The sequence below is a fragment of the Columba livia genome, chromosome 2 (assembly GCF_036013475.1).
Source record: "Columba livia isolate bColLiv1 breed racing homer chromosome 2, bColLiv1.pat.W.v2, whole genome shotgun sequence".
Lineage (NCBI taxonomy): Eukaryota > Metazoa > Chordata > Aves > Columbiformes > Columbidae > Columba > Columba livia.
Genome location: NC_088603.1, coordinates 2,833,513 through 2,849,819, shown reverse-complemented (window position 1 = coordinate 2,849,819; position 16,307 = coordinate 2,833,513).

The following is a 16,307-nucleotide window of genomic DNA, read 5'->3' as shown; positions in this document are numbered from 1 at the left end:
CACAGCTTCTGTGGGCCAAAATCATACAAGGCAAAACTTTAGCAATTTAACAGTATCACAACTAAATCCTACTGCTGTTGAATTACCAGTGGAGCTGAAACACACTGTAACTAAGAGCCAATGTACTCTTTTAGATATTTAATTTCAAAGAGGTTGCCAACTGGAAGGATACAATTAATCAAGTATAAAGCTGCAGGGCTGAAAGCTGGAGAACCAGTGCAACCAAACAAGTTCCTTCTGGCCTCTTCTCTGATTGTGGGGAGGATCCAAGCCCTTCAAAGGGTAGATCCAGTCTGTCCTAAAGTGTTGTCCAACATGGGTGGGATGAATCACTATGGAGATGTCTATGTCTTTTCAATGGCCTAGAGAAGAGCTCTACCTCCCAGCTGAGATTTAGCACCAACAACTGGAAATGAAGTTGAGTGGGACTATTCACAACCTTTCTTCCATTAACATATCCTTAAATACATCAAATTTGCCCAGTTAAGAAGACACGCTCATTCTTTCCCTTATACCTTCACATCCCTGCTAAAAAGACCACTAACAAATTGCAAAATGCCGTGTTCATTTTCAACCCCAACACTTGCCCTAAGTGATGCATTTCTCTCCAGATTGAAGTGATGCACAACATAAAAAATCTTACAGTGACCTTAAAATATTTTCTCAAATTAGATAAACCCATCTGATTAATATCTGCTCTCTGCTTAGAAATTACTGTTCAATTTTACATTGTAAGCACAATTTTATTCTTAAAGTATATTAAATATATTTTAAAAAGAAGAAAACTAAAAAAATAAAGATGTTTTCAGTTAATCAAGTTCTGTTTCAATTATTCATTGTTTAGAAGAGGTGCTTTTTTCCCCTTTATTCTGTGCAGTGGTCATTTAAAATGGAAAATGTTGCCATCATCCAGTTATTTAGTTATCACAATATAAGAATACATTTGGTGAAGAGTTTGTAGGTGACAGATTAAGGTGAGATCTTTTACTATAGATTTTGTTAGAATTGTGAACTTTCAGGAACACAAGCTCTTTTTTCAATTAAGGCCAGGAGAGATTTCAGAAAATGTTTCTAAGTATTTGTTCTTAGCAAATTTTAAGATGAAATAAAACCTCCTTGAAATAAATCCTTTCAAACCTGTCACCCTGACATTGTAATTTAATTATTATTAATCTTACATTTAGTGTCATATACATGTAACAGTAACATTATGCTATAACGTGTCAAACAGAGAAAGTAGAAAAAAAGCATTTTTCTTGATTGAAATAAGATGTTTTTCTTTTAAGAAATATTTAGTTCTGGCAGTGTCAAATGTGACAATTCTACATTAATGAAATGAAATATTTCCCTGGTCCTGAACAGTATTTTTCTGAAATTAATACCATTTTCATATGACATCTTGGGTTCTTGTATTCTTTGCTGGTTTAATAAGACCTCTTGGGACTGAGGTGAGGCCCATCTCACATGATGAGGACATCTGCTCTCTGGAGACCTTGTCTGTGCAGTCAGTAAAGTCTAAATTCCCCAGCTGAATTCAGCTAATCCTAGAGCGAATAATTTTAACAAATCAAGTAAACTTAATCTAAAAGTACCTATTTGTATCCATTACTGATTTTTATTATTGATATATAGATAGATAATTAAATCAGGTATGTCCAGTATGATCTACTTGAGCTAAACCCACATTCATTTGGATTTTTATCTTGCTTGTTTTTGTCATTTTGTCTTTAATGCTGTATTTTCTTTGAAATGCCTTCTGGAGTGTTAGATACTACTGAATTGAAGCTCAGTGGTTGCTATTTAATCACTGAATATAAGCTTTTCTCAAACTACCTCACACTAACCCAATTTTGAGTAACTCACTAGCAAATAATCTTGTTTCTAAACATGATATTTCTGTCTGATATAGAGACAATCTTGTTTTCCCTTCCCAGAGGTTTAAGCTAACTCATTTTCCATGTGATTGGAGCAGACTAAAAGCATGTAGGACAATGATTAAAGAGTGACCACCGACCAGCTTTAAGTCCAGGAGCTACCAGAATTTAACTGCATTTAATGTTGTGTCCACAGCATATTTTTTCTATGTAAATGAGCCTTGTCCTCCCCACTGCACACAGTGTTAACATAGTCATGATGGGGCTGATTCACATACACCAAAATCTTTCTATGGATTTCAGCAGGTTTTTAACCCAGGCTCAAATGGCTCCCATATGTGATGGGAACCAGAGTTGACCACAGCTTTACTCCATCACAGCACCGTACCTTACTCAACACCTTCCTCCCTCTCCTATTGTCTAAAGAAAGGCTTCAAACAATCATTTGAAGAGTCTCCTCAGACCACTGGAAACAATAAATAATAATAATTGAAAAAAATGCTCCTTGTGAAACAGGCCTCCCAGCTGAACCGAGGGAGATGGTCCAAAATGCAGGAGTTTTCTAAGCGATACAGGAGATTTGGCAGCAGGAGTGGAATTACATCTCATTCCAGACAGTGAAAATAACCAAAACCATGAGATTTTTTGTGGAACAAATGGAAACCATGTGACCCATCACAATGGAAAAAGTGTAGCTGCTTTCAGCTCCCTAAGCCCTGACACTTCTTTTTGATTTAACCACAATAATCTAAGTGGAAAATGAATAAATGTCAAGATTTTTTTCAATAAATCTGTGCACGGGTGAGAATAGGAACCAGAATAAAAGCTTTTCACAACATAAAGTTCATATGTTTGGATCCCAGACAATATTTTCTTATTTTTTATTATTATTATTAGGCCTGGTTGTACCATTTGTTTCAAAAAACAAAATAATGTAAGACAAGGAACCTGCTAGCAGTTGCTAAGCCTGGAGTGAAAGCCCAATTCATGACAAGATGACCTGAATCAAGATATATCTACCTATTTTTATGAGTAAGAAAAAAAAAAAAAAAGAAATAACTACAAGATTTGTGCAGTGCTTACTTGGGCAAGATTTCTTCATGTTGAAATTAGATTTGTTGAACATGAAATCTTAAGCATAAGCTAGCACAAGAAAGTAAATGGGCAAAAACTGTATCTTATATTTGTCTTTGGGGGAAATTTAATGTTGCATTGTCCAGAATTAGGAATATTGTGTGCAGCTTTATATATGAATAACAGCCTAAGTGTGCAAGCAGTGGCTCAAGTACCCAACCTTAGTAGATTGCCTTCACCCTGCTTGATGTTTCTACTTGAAGCACGTTTAAAAAAAACCCAAAACAACAACAAAGAAAGAAAGAAACAAAGAACAATCCAACCAACCAACTACCACCACCACCAAAACACACACAAAAAAACCTTGCTATGAATATTCATCTGATATAATGAGGTAGTTCCTGGTCAGGTTAATGTATTCCCCAGGGTCAGAATTAAACTCCTTTGCCTAGCATCACATAACAGGATGGGAAGACAGAAGCACTGTATTCTTCATCTGATGCCGCGATGAAGTGCGTGTGGTTACTCTGAAAATCAATTTGTCATGTTCTTATGTACCTGACTGAATCAAAGCCTCAAGGAAGATGATTTTACCTGACAATAATGCTGAATGAATGTTATCTTTTAATAATCTCTCATTAGACAAGTAAGGGTAATTTCTAGATCACTGACACAGCAGGGACAACTGACAATGTGTGACTTCATAATTATATGGGGAAAAGACCATTCTCAGAGGCCCTCTTTCTAGAGACAAGGTATGCCTGACATGTAACGTATTTCTAGGGCAGGACAATATCCAGATAGTGTAATAAAATATATTTATCACTACAAATCTTGCCTTGCTTATGACCTTAACCTATTAAAGCTATAAAAACACTACTGTACATACCTATATTACCCCCCAGTGCTAGTTTATTTCCTAAAACTGATTGGCTTTGCTGAGCTGTGAATAGCCCTGCAAAGACTTATGTTGGCATTCTTCTGATGGTACATGAAAAATAACCCAGATGCACAAGTAGAAAGCCACACAAATTAAAATACTGTAACAGACACATTCTCCTTGAGATGGAGGAGAAAGCTCTGAAGTCCTACATGCTCCAGGCTCAACTCCCTACAAAAACTTTAAGCTACCTTTACTGGAAAGGATTCCCATCAGCTTCCCACTAGCAGCGTTTCTGCTAGAAAAGATGCAGCTGAGGGTTTCTGTTGGCTGAGTAATATATGGTATTTTCATTCAAAGTCTCATGGTACAGAGTGATCTTAGTGTCACCTGTCATGAGCTTTCTAGTGTCTTCTGCAGGTGGTTAGTCAGTTCAAGAGAACCCACTGCTGGTATGGGAAATGTAAACCTCAGAGTGTCAAGATGAAATTAATGCAGAGAAGCAACAGTGACCAGAAAAAGGAAGACAGATGATCACCTGACTCTTGATACGTGTAGGATCCAATGTTTTGCCTATCATTTTTACAGTTATTCCATCACCTCACCTGACTCATACAAACTCATACCACTATCCCCTTTCCATTGCTGTTGTATATTTTTTTTTCTCTTTTTTTGAGCCTTTCTTTACCAGGCCAATTAGATATTTTTTTTTCTTGCTTCATCTTCTAGTCCTGCAGTATTACCTGCTGACTGGTGGATGAAGGAAGTCTTGTCAAGTCTGGTCCAGCATTTTTAAGAAATACTACTATAGTGTCCCACTCTCCCAAGAATAATCCAAATCACTTTGCTGTGGATCTGTAACTAGAAAAGAAACAGGCACTTGCAGGTCAGTTATTTAACTAAAAGCAGAGCAGTATAGTACTTTCATAATAGCCTCTTGAACAATATATGACCACACACTAACACTCAAATATGGCACCATGTTATGTTACTAGTCTTGCAGGAGCAGTAATAACATAATTAACTTCATCAGAGAGAAATTCTGCTTTCTTTGGTTATCAACCAGCTATTAAGGAAGTTCTAGGTGCTAGAGATAAGGACCAAAAATAAAGATAAGGGCTGAACTTAAGGAAAAAACTCCATGTTTGCATAAAGAAGAGGAGCTGGTAGAGTTATTCATTTGCACAGACTGGGAAAAACTAGTAAGACAAAGAATCCTCCACAAGAGAAAGGAGTTTTAGACAAAATATTTTCCCCATCACCCGGAGGACAATAAAACATCTGGAAAGTATTGCCAGCCAATTCATGCAGGAACCCGGCACAGGAATGAGATTTGGAGACCAGTCAAGGTCTCTGGGAAGTGATGGAGGAGTGATGAATAGGTAAATCAAGGTGAGATAAGTGACAAGGAGAAACTCACTAAGCAGAAAGCACATTGCCTCATTCTCCTCCTTGTATGTCAGTGTTAGGTTGGAAGGACTTTTCCCCTCATCTTGCTTTGCCAGGTCCTGGGGATATGTTCACTGCTAAAGGTCAACATCATTCTCTTCAGGGGATGTTGCTGTAGGGTATAAAAGAGATTTATAGTCTTTAGCAGTTTGCAGACATCCAAACATTTTGCTGTGGAGTTGCTGATCCCTGTATAGCACATTTACACTAAATAACAGCAAGCTTTATGTCTCAGCAGCATGCCGTAGGCCTCCCCCAACCTTACAGGAGCCTACATATCAGAGGCTGGAGAAAAGAGCTGCACACAATAGAGACAGTAGAGTTAGGAGACATCTTTTACATCTATACATGCGTGTTTTGAGATCTTAGCTAAGAAAAAGATGCACCTCATGGACTGTGGCGAGGTGGGGAGTTGCCATGTATGGCTGCTGAGAATGTCCTGAGAACATCTTGAGTTGGAAGGGACCCACAAAGATCACTGAATCCAACTCCTGTCCCTGCACAGGACACCCTACAGTACACAACGTGTGTCTGAGGATGTTGTCCAATCTCTTCTTTTAACACTGTCAGGCTTGGGGCCATGGCACCTCCCTGGGGAGCCTGTTCCAGTGTCCAGCACCCTCTGGGTGAAGAACCTTTTCCTAATGTCCAACCTGACCCTCCCTGGCACATCTTCCTGGCATTCCCTCAGGTTCTGTCATTGGTCACTAAAGAGAAGAACTCAGCCCTGCCCCTCCTGTTCCCCACCTGAGGAAGCTGCAGCCCCATGAGGTCTTCCCTTCTCCAAGCTGAACAAACCAAGCGACTTTAGCTGCTCCTCATATGTCTTCCTCTCCAAACCCTTCACCAACTTCATAGCCCTCTTCTGGACACTCTCCAATAGCTTTATATCTTTTTTAATACTATACTAAGCTGAGATCCACGTTCTGATATTTCAGTGGAATAATTCTCACATAACAAGCAGAGGATTTCTCTTAGATGATTTCTGTGGAATACTCCCATTTACATAAATTGAAAACAGATTTAGGCAATTTGAAGGAAGACTAGCTTTTCACCACCACCTGTCAATGTGGCCTATTCTCCAACAATCATAATCACTCAAATTACCAGTTCTGGAGTTGGGACTTCAAATGCTTTATTATTGAGAATGATGGTTCTTGGGAGAAGGCAGACTTATCCTTAATGATGAGACATCAAGACTTTGTTCCAGATGCCAAGGTTTGTCATAACTCCTAACAGCAATGGAGTAAAGAAACTGACTCCTGACCTTTGCTTTTATTGTGAGCCTTGTTGTTTGTACCAGAAAGGTGTTCGTGCAGAAACCTGTGCATTTCCCATGGTCATTGCCCATTTGAATCTCTTCTTGTGCAGTACAAAGCCCAGCAGTAAATTTAAGAGTTTAATACTAAGGACCCCAATCTATTACATGCACCAGCCACTACATATCACTGGAGCTGGATCAGTCAGTGGAGCTCCAAAGCAGGAAATGTAGATTGTTTGTTTTTTTGTTTTGCTCCAAAGGCAAAATGAAGAGCTTATAATTACTTATGTCAGAGGTGAAGTTTGGTTGGTGAATACTGGGAAAACCAGGACTTTCTCTGTCCCTCAAACAGCAGTAGCACAAAACATGTAACATCTGAGCTGTCCAACAGGTTCAGGGGAAGCTCCAGCTCCTTGCACAATAAGATAGAGTTGGATATCCTAACTTTGCTTATTGTAAAAGATCAAGAGAAAACTAGGAGAGAAAAGCAAGTAGCAAGCTGCTGTCTCTGCTCTGGGAAGAGGGGGATGAGCAGTTAAGTAAGAGATCAGACTTAAAGTGTCACAAATACATATATTGCACTCAGTAGTCTGTCTTCTACTTATACGAGGTCCAGGTTTTTGCCGTATTTTCAGATAAGTTAATGGGAAAGAACATTCTGGCAAGATAAAATGTCACATATAGTTTCTAAATACTCAGTTATTACCATTGTGTCAAATGAAGCTTTATTTCTGCCATACTACCCTCCATGTAATTTGTACTTCATTCACATTAAGTTTAGGAAGAATTCAGCATGAACTTTTAATACAGACCCAGTGTTTGAGTGGTGTACAGAGATTTATGTAGAATTTCCTGGCTTAAATTGCTTCCTAAGTGTCCTCAGAATTGTCAGACTGGATCAGACACAGTCCATTTGGCCAATACTTTTCTCCAACACAGATTCAGAGGAAAGCACAAGCCTGAATGTTTTGGTCAGTGTACGTGAGATCTCTCCCTTCATGACTAGTTTATGAAAAACACTAACTCGTCAGAACACCTTAAGTTTTAGCAACTCATTCTTTGTAATTTAAGGAATTTCATAGCTGAATTTATGTGGACTTGACCAAGAAGACAGTCACCACATGGACAAGAAAATGTGACCTAAACCACCGTCCATGAAAATCTTCTCCTAGTGACTAATATAATTTGGATCCTACTTATGTTTTCAAATGGCTTCACCAAGTTTGGATCAAAAGCTTTCTTCTGAAGATCATATTGCAGCCTGGTCCATACATGGAATCTCAGCAAAAAAGTCCATCCTTCCATACAGTAACTGTTAGTGGCCACTGCAGGCACAGAGGCTCACGGGGCTCCGATGCAGAACTGGTGCGCTCCCCAGGGCCGTCAGAATGTGGATGACTTGTGGAGAAGTGACACCAAGTGTAAACAGCAGCCTTCATCAAGGCAAAATGAAAAACAAATGTGTTTCCCAGTGCGCCCTTCACATCAAAGAGCCAAGACTTGAAGACTAGCAGACTCCAGGACAGCGTGCGTTCAACTCCAGCATAAAAACATAATTAGCACGCTAAACTGTTACATAAACATGTTTGCATTGTTATTTACTAAGTATTGCAGGAATGCTTTGTAACAGTTAATCAACTCAAGGGGGTGAGGAGAGGGAGGAAATGGCTTTGCAGGGAATAATGAAAGACAAAGATTCCAGATCAAATTTATTAAAATGGGAAGGAAAAAACTCAAAAAAAAGAAGAAAAGGAAAAAAAACCTCAGAAACAGCAATCAAAAAAAGTCCCTCCAAAAACCTGCATAAAAACTGCAACCCCCGAATCAACTGTCTAGAAATTAAATTTGACAAATTTCTAATTCCCCTTATTTGGAATTTCATCTACATTTTAATTGTCATACTTAAGCTGAAGGAAGGAATTACCAAGCTTTTGTATTCTGGTCATAAATTGAATCACCAAGGGACCTAGACTTTCAGGCGGAAAAATTGTTATATAGAGGTCTGAAAAGAAACTTCTTTCTCAGGAGTTTTCATGGAAGGCTATAAAATTAATGACAGTAAAGACAATATAAAATCATGGGTGATGCCAGTGTGAGAGTATATTTGGACCTGATTCTGAAAGTAAGGAGAAAAAAAAAGGGTATTATTTTTTAAAAGAATATTTGCTTATTTAATTATGAGCAAATGGCAGGCAAGGCCCTTGAATAACATGTCATCCAAAGCCTACATGGGCTGTTTTCATTTAAGGGAGGAAAATTACTAAAACAAGGCACTTTTTGATCAAATTTAATACAACCTATTTTAAACAACTAATTTAGAGCAAAATGAAGTTTTGAAGATGATTGTCTCTACAACAGTCTATTTCTGAGAACTAAGGTGAGGTGACAATAATCCCAACTGTGATGTCTCCATGAACCTCCTATCACCTCCTCAATGTCATGACACAATTTCTGTCCTTGGTGGATATTCTTGGAACCTCAAAGTGACACTCTGTATCTTGGAGGAAATGAACTTAGAAAATATCCTTTTGTGGATTCACCTGTGGAAGATGCACTGGTAAGCAGATACTTTCACTTCCAGTCAGGACCAGTTCTTCTCAATCCCAGTACAGCACAGAGCATTCAGAGGGTCAAGGAAGAGAGGAAATTTGGGCAAAGAGAGTCATTTTGGCAGGTTGATCTTATTGTGAAAAACAATACTTGGAACTGTCAGTGCTTGGCAATCTGCTTTATACATCTCTCTTAACCTGCCCAATCTCTTTCAGCACATCACACAGCAGATTTGCCTTACCATGGTGTTATGTTTCTAGGACGGCTGGTCTCCCGGTAAAGCACTGAACTAAGGTACAAGAAACACATGAGCTCAAACCTGAGATTCATGTGGTTCTTTCCACTGGTTCTGACACTAAAAGAGATGGAGAGATTCTCCTGGTAATTCTGCACCAACTAAGAAAGAAGGCAGAGAGAGATAAATTTCTGCCTGTGGCTTGACATGAAGATCTGGGGCTGTGTCAGAGAAGGTCTGACCCAGATTCCAGCCCTACAGGTACGATAGACATCAGTCCTCATGCAAGACTGTGGAAGGTCTCCTTTGCTGCAGTTTCCCATGTGTTTAAGAGATGCTGGTACTTAGTACAATCTGCATTGCCTCATGAAGACTACAGTAAACCTGTCCTCAAAACTATGTTTTGTCTGAGGAGAGAGTGAACTTGGCTAGGGCAAGGTCAGAGACCACCCTTTGGAGCTTATGAGAACCACATGCCCAAATAGACAAGGCACATTAACATGTCCAGTCTGAGAGCTGTTGAGAAGAAGGAGGATTTCCAGGCTCTGCTTCTAGTAGATTTAATGGCCCAAGACATTTTGTTCCTTGTACTTGTTTTGGGAATTTACCTCCTTCCTTCCTTCCATGGAATTTAGGATTTGGAGCCACTGTATTTCTTCCCTGTCAATCAGACAGAGCAAGTGATTGTGTTTACAGATAGAGGAAAAAAGAACCTTCATCTCCCCTGTCAGCAGTCTCCTTTTGCTTGAGGGCTAGTAAGGGTCAACAACTTTGCTGTTAAATCAAATAATCTGTTGAATGTCATCCCCACTGCAAGCAAAAGTTTTTAAACATTCAATTATTTGCTTAGCTTCCTGTTTTCTTACATGTTGCAACAAGTGTTCAGATTTCACCAAGACTTAAAAGGCAAATGTGTATTGACTCCAACTCAAAATAATCGATTTAGTTAATAAGGAGCTGAGACAGGGTATCCCACTCAACTGCTTCAGAAAGACACAGGTTTCCCACAGGTCCTGTGATGTGTTTACCTATCCCATTTGGAAGTCCCAGTGACCTTATTGTGGCTTTTCTGGACTTTTAAGGGGCCTGTAAGAAAGATGGGAACAGACTTTCTAGCAGGGCCTGTTGCAGTAGGACAAGGGGTGATGGTTTTAAACTAAAGGAGGGAGATTCAGGCTGGACAGGAGAAAGAAATTGTTGCCCCTGAGGGTGGTGAGAGCCTGGCCCAGGTTGGCCAGAGAGGTGGTGGATGAACCATCCCTGAGACATCCCAGGCCAGGCTGGACGGGGCTCTGAGCAACCTGACCTGGTGAAGATGTCCCTGCTCATGGCAGGGGTGGCACTGGGGGAGCTTTGAAGGTCCCTTCCAACCCAAACCATTCTATGATTCTCTGATTCTATATCCATAGACATCTCCCATTATCAGCTCTGTGTTTAGACAACTGAACCTTAACTGATCTGTCAGTTGAGTTATTGAACTTTTCTGTCTGCACCATCCTTTTGGTAAATTTGAATAGTTCAGACTGGTTTATTTGGTATTAAAAGCGGATCAGGCTAAGACAAATTCTTTTGCATTTGCAGGGGGACAAAGCACACCCATGGACGGTAACCCCATTGTGGCTGATGTAATTATCAGTCTAAGCTTTTTGAGGGAAGCTCAGGCACAACATCTGAAAAAAAAAAAAAAAAAATCCTACTCCCTTCTTGCAGTATTTCTGTGATTCGAACTGGGGCTAAGCTCTAAAGGAAGGTATTGTGAACAGGTATGGCTAAGCAAGTTACCTACAACCTAATGTTCTCCAAACTGCACATACATTGCCCTTTTTTTGCATTCAAAAAGGGTGCCATTATCCTTCCTGTTTTGCTCTGGGTATTTTTTCTGGCATTTTGCCTCCTCATTTAATTTATGGCCAGAACACGGTAGATTATGATTTGCTGAGACTACGCTTCATATTATATAAATCAGTATTCACTGAAAGTCATAACAGTGACTTAAATTTACATCAGCTGTTAAATCATTGTGATACACATAAACAAGTAAAAATAAGGGCAAGTTTCAGAAGTGAGGCTGTTCTCTTAAGACTTTGAAAACACTGAGGTGTGAATGGATTGAGATAAGTTTACAGCTGATTCTGTGGTATGGATGCATTGACATGGGTAGCTGCAACTGCAGAAAATAAATCCTTTCCTCCTTTAAATCTGTGTTTGGTCAATCTTCTGTTCTGTGAAGACATTCTATGAAATGCCTTTTCTATGAAAGACATGCAAATCTGAGGTGGAAATTAGATTCCTATTTGACTAAAAAGAACCTTCACATGCCCTTTTCAGAGAAAAGATAGGAAGAGCTTAGGAAAGTCCTCTCATACAATGGGTACGTACACACACACACATTTGTATGCTCATATATTTATCATCAAAGAAGTGAACCACTTCCAGCTGAACATGTCCAAAGACCTTAAGAAGTTGACAAAGTCTATAAGTAGATTCCTGCGTGGGCTTTTTGGACTGACACCATTTACATTTAGCACGACCAGTGTGTATTTCACAGATAGCTCAGGTCCATTTCCATGGGCAGAGTTGAGCTTTTAAGATCAGTCTGGTCACCCCATTTTCCTGTGTGAGGATTGTGCTCCTCTGCCATTGCCCTCACCCCTAGACGAAGAGTCAGTAGGTATGAAGACTTGTCCTCCTTCCACCCGTATCTGCTGCCAGTCACCCGAGTGACCATTTGTCCTTCTGTCTACACATCTGATAGTGATCTAAGCTCAGAGTGGTTACAATAACATAATGTCCTCCAAAAACACACATATGCACACACATGCATGTGCAGATGTCTTTGAAGTCCTCTGGGCTTGACACAGAGCATGCGGCTGATTTCTTCTGTGTGTTTTGGTTTGGTTTTGCTGCTACTATTTTGTTTAAACATACCTTTTCTAGGGACTATGTTCTTTGTTATTCCCGTGGGGAGGGACAGTTGTTTTTTTTACCCCTTCCCTGGCATTTATTCTTTTCCAGACTCTCCCCTGATATGGAATTTGCACATGTTCAAAGCAGAAATAAATTAACAAGTTTTTTTCTCCTCTCTCTTATTTTTTTTAACTTTCTTGGAGCTGGATGAAGGCAAAGCTGTAAGAACGCGGCATGCTTTCCTACAGCAATCATGTGAAAGCCATTACAGAGCTGCCCTTAACTTTTACCATATCCCAGTCAGCCTTAATAAAAAAAGACACAAGAAATATGTACATGCCATTAGATTCTTGTACAGAATCAATCCCTCCTGTGTTGTTAAAGCAGTAAAGGAAATTTGGTGTTGAAGGAATGTGCATTTTGAAAAAAGGGAACTAGATAGACCAGGGGCCTAACAGCAGAAAAGAGACAAATTAGATAGCCTGTTTTTTCAAAAGTACTGCCTCTATTTCATAGAGTTGTTGGTCATTACGGAAACATGTGAAGACCTCAGATAACTCCAAACTTGACAATGTTAGATGTCTTAAGTGAATATCCATTAAAAGGGGTCCCGGACCTGGAAACCTTGGAGCTTGACTGGACAAGTTGCCCAAAGCAAGGAATAAGCTCAGTTTCAAGGTTAAGAGATGGGGTGCTGTGAAATGAAAGATAGGACGGATTTCAGATCCCTTGATCTGTGTGGAAGTTGTATGTCAAATTGATCAGTGTATCTGACACCTACAATAATTGTAGATGAACAAATACATCCAGGAAGAGATTAGTTCTCCCTCTCTTAAGTTCCTCTCTATGGTGGGAGATACCTTGTCTCTCTCTTCAATTCAAAAGACAGTCTGGATGACTGAAGTTTAAATAGTTGAAATGAGGTGAAAACAGTTGTATCCTTAAAGATATGTCCAATGTTAGACAGCTTGTGCAACAGAAACAAGATCTATTCCTAGATTCTTTGAGGTCCTGCTCAGTAACATAATTACAGAATCATAGAATCACAGAATAGTTTGGGTTGAAGGGACCTTCAAAGCTCACCCAGTGCCACCCCTGCCATGAGCAGGGACATCTTCACCAGCTCAGGTTGCTCAGAGCCCTGTCCAGCCTGGCCTGGGATGTCTCCAGGGATGGGGCATCCACTACCTTTCTGGCTAACCTGGGACAGGCTCTCACCACCCTCAGTGTAAAAAAATTCTGCCTCATGTCTGGCCTGAATGTCCCCTTCTTTAGTTTAAAACTATCACGCTTTGTCCTATCACAACAGGCCCTGCTAGAAAGTCTGTTCCCATCTTTCTTACAAGCCCTCCTGTTGAAAGACCATTATAAAAACCCCACCTCTCTGTGTCTGTCCTCCCAGCAGAGCTGTTCCAGCTTCGGATCATTTTTGTGGCTCCTCTGGCCCCTCTCCAACAGGTCCATGTGTGTCCTGTGCTGAGGAACCACAGCTGGACTAGCACTGCAGGGGGGGTCTCAGCAGAACAGAGCAGAGGGGCAGAATCCCCTCCCTTGACCTGCTGGTGATGCAGCCCAGGATACAGTTGGCCTTCTGGACTGTGACCACAGAGTCATCTCATGTCCAGTTTTTCATCCACCAAGCTCTTCTCCACAGTCTTTCTCAGTATAAAATGACCTTTTTGACTCCTGGCAGTTTTTGACTCAGTGGTGGCTGTTTACATCGACCGAAAGCACACCTCAAAAATTACAGATAGAAGAAGTGACTAGCTGAAAGGAACGTTTCTACGAAAGCAGGTACTCTACAGGGAAGGAATCACAGGTTGCCTTAAAGTTACAAGTGGTTGCATGACTATACATCAAAAATTTTAGGAAAATACCCCAGGCATGTACCATAGGAAGCATGAGACATGTTAGACAGGAACATTTAGATTTGGAAAATGAGGATGCTCCAGCACTGACTGACTGTGAACAGAACATTTAGTAATTGTTCCTGTTCAGTCAGCACTGCTTCCCCATCCCAGAACAGCAGGCCATATATTGTAGGTACAGGGAAAAAAAAAAAGGTGTAATAAGGTATGGGACCACAGCATTATTTTTTTCCTTTCTAATTTAACTGGGAAAATAATTTCCTAAGATCTGTTAATCACAGCTTTCTGGTGGCTCCTGAGATAAGAGGGAGCAGAAGTTATGTATTAGATCTAAGAAAGTTTACAATGGGAAGTTTGAGTTGAAATGGATGACTCCTTTTGTATTTTTTGGGGGGTAGAGAAAGAGGTTTCATATAAATTGTTGTTTCCAGAAGGATTACTAGTATAACTGACGTGTTGATTGAAGATTGTTGAAAAGACTGAAGAGAATAGGTAATGGTGGACATCAAAGAACTCAGTTCTTGTACAACCTACATTTGTTTATACAGTCACATATATTTGCAAATTTTTGTTTGTCAGAATTCTCATCTTCCCAAAACTACAGAAAGAGGAAAATACACAGAATTCCTTTCTGAAGAAACCTACTTTGGTCTGGAGATCCTTTTCGTTTTTCAGGGTAAACAACTGTCTTTGCCAGTCTTAACTCTCCTGATTAGTCTGTTTTCGCTGTAAGCAATTTTGGCCATATGATGGAGAGAAGACCAAGTATGCAGAGCATAAAGTCACTTGTGGACTAAAACTGTGTGACATTCCTTTCAAATTAGTGGCCTCAGAAAATGATGCCCCTAGTTTATGATGATATGAAGTGATTCCACACTGTATTAATGAAGAACAAATTAAAACAGATAGCATAGTTTATATGAGAACAGTATTTTTTGTAAGTAAAATGGATTTCATATTTTCTCCAGAAAGTGTCACAGAATATATACATGCATATATTTTAATGTTTGAGATTAAAGATTTGAAACCCCAAGGCAGATATAGTGAGGTTTTCTCATTCCCTGTACTATGTTTCTGCCTTTCTGTCCTGTACAAATTCTCCCTCATCAACATCTGGTAACAACATTGTTCCTGGAATCCAGGCTTGTGCATATTCTTCGTTCTACTTCAAATGTTCTGACTTTTGATAGTAAAATTAACCCCAAATTTATTCATGTGTTCCTAAAGGGAAAACATTCCTTAATCAGCCAGTCACATTGCTTTCATTTAATCAAAATTAATTGTTCTTGGAATGTTTTTCATATAAATAGTTTATTCAAGAGAAAAGGCAAATAAAAGAAGACAAAGAAGTAAAAATAGGGGACAAGGATGGAAAGTTGTTCTTTGTTGAAGTGAGTGATTTTTTTCAAGACCTGAAGCCACAGAAGTATGGCTAATGAGTCAGTTTTCATAGCTGGGATGAAGAACAAAGTCACCGATGAAGAGGGTATGGGAGCAGTCTGGGCAGTAGTTTTTCTCTCATTGTTGCAGAGCATGAAGGACTAGACATGTGTGGATGACGCTGGGAAAGCTTGACTGAAGTAGAGTTCAGACTTTAAAGGACTGTCAGGGCTAAGTAGAGTTTTTAATTCTAAATTAATAATAAAAGAAGACCAAGGAACGTTTGTGCGTTTCTGTGAGGGATAGATGATTTAATGACAGCAGACACAGATAAGGCACAGATGAACTCAACAATGCCTTGCCTTATTCTTCCAAGAAATCTCCCGGGCTTCTATGAGTAGTCGTAGGATTAAATTACAAGAACTACCAGCAGAGGATCAGGGTCAAGTCAGGGATGACTTCCCATATGAGTCCATGGGCTGCACCATAAGATGCTGGGAGAACTTATGTACTTGAGAGCTTATTATCAACTCTGAAAGCTCATGGAGAACCTCTTGGAAGAGAGGTCCATGACACCTGAAAAAAGGAAAATGTTGACCTCATCTTCTAACTAGACCAAAAAGATGATCTGGGGAAGTCCATGCCAGTCAGCCTCACTTCGGTCCCAGGAAAAATAATGGGGCAAGTTGTCTGTAAGATTTCTAGGCACATGGAGAAGAGGATTTGGAACAGACAGAATAGGTTTACCAAAAGCAAATCGTTACCAAACTCATTACCTTCTAAGATGAAGTGACTGAGTTTTGGAAAAGGGGAGAGCAGGGGATAATAT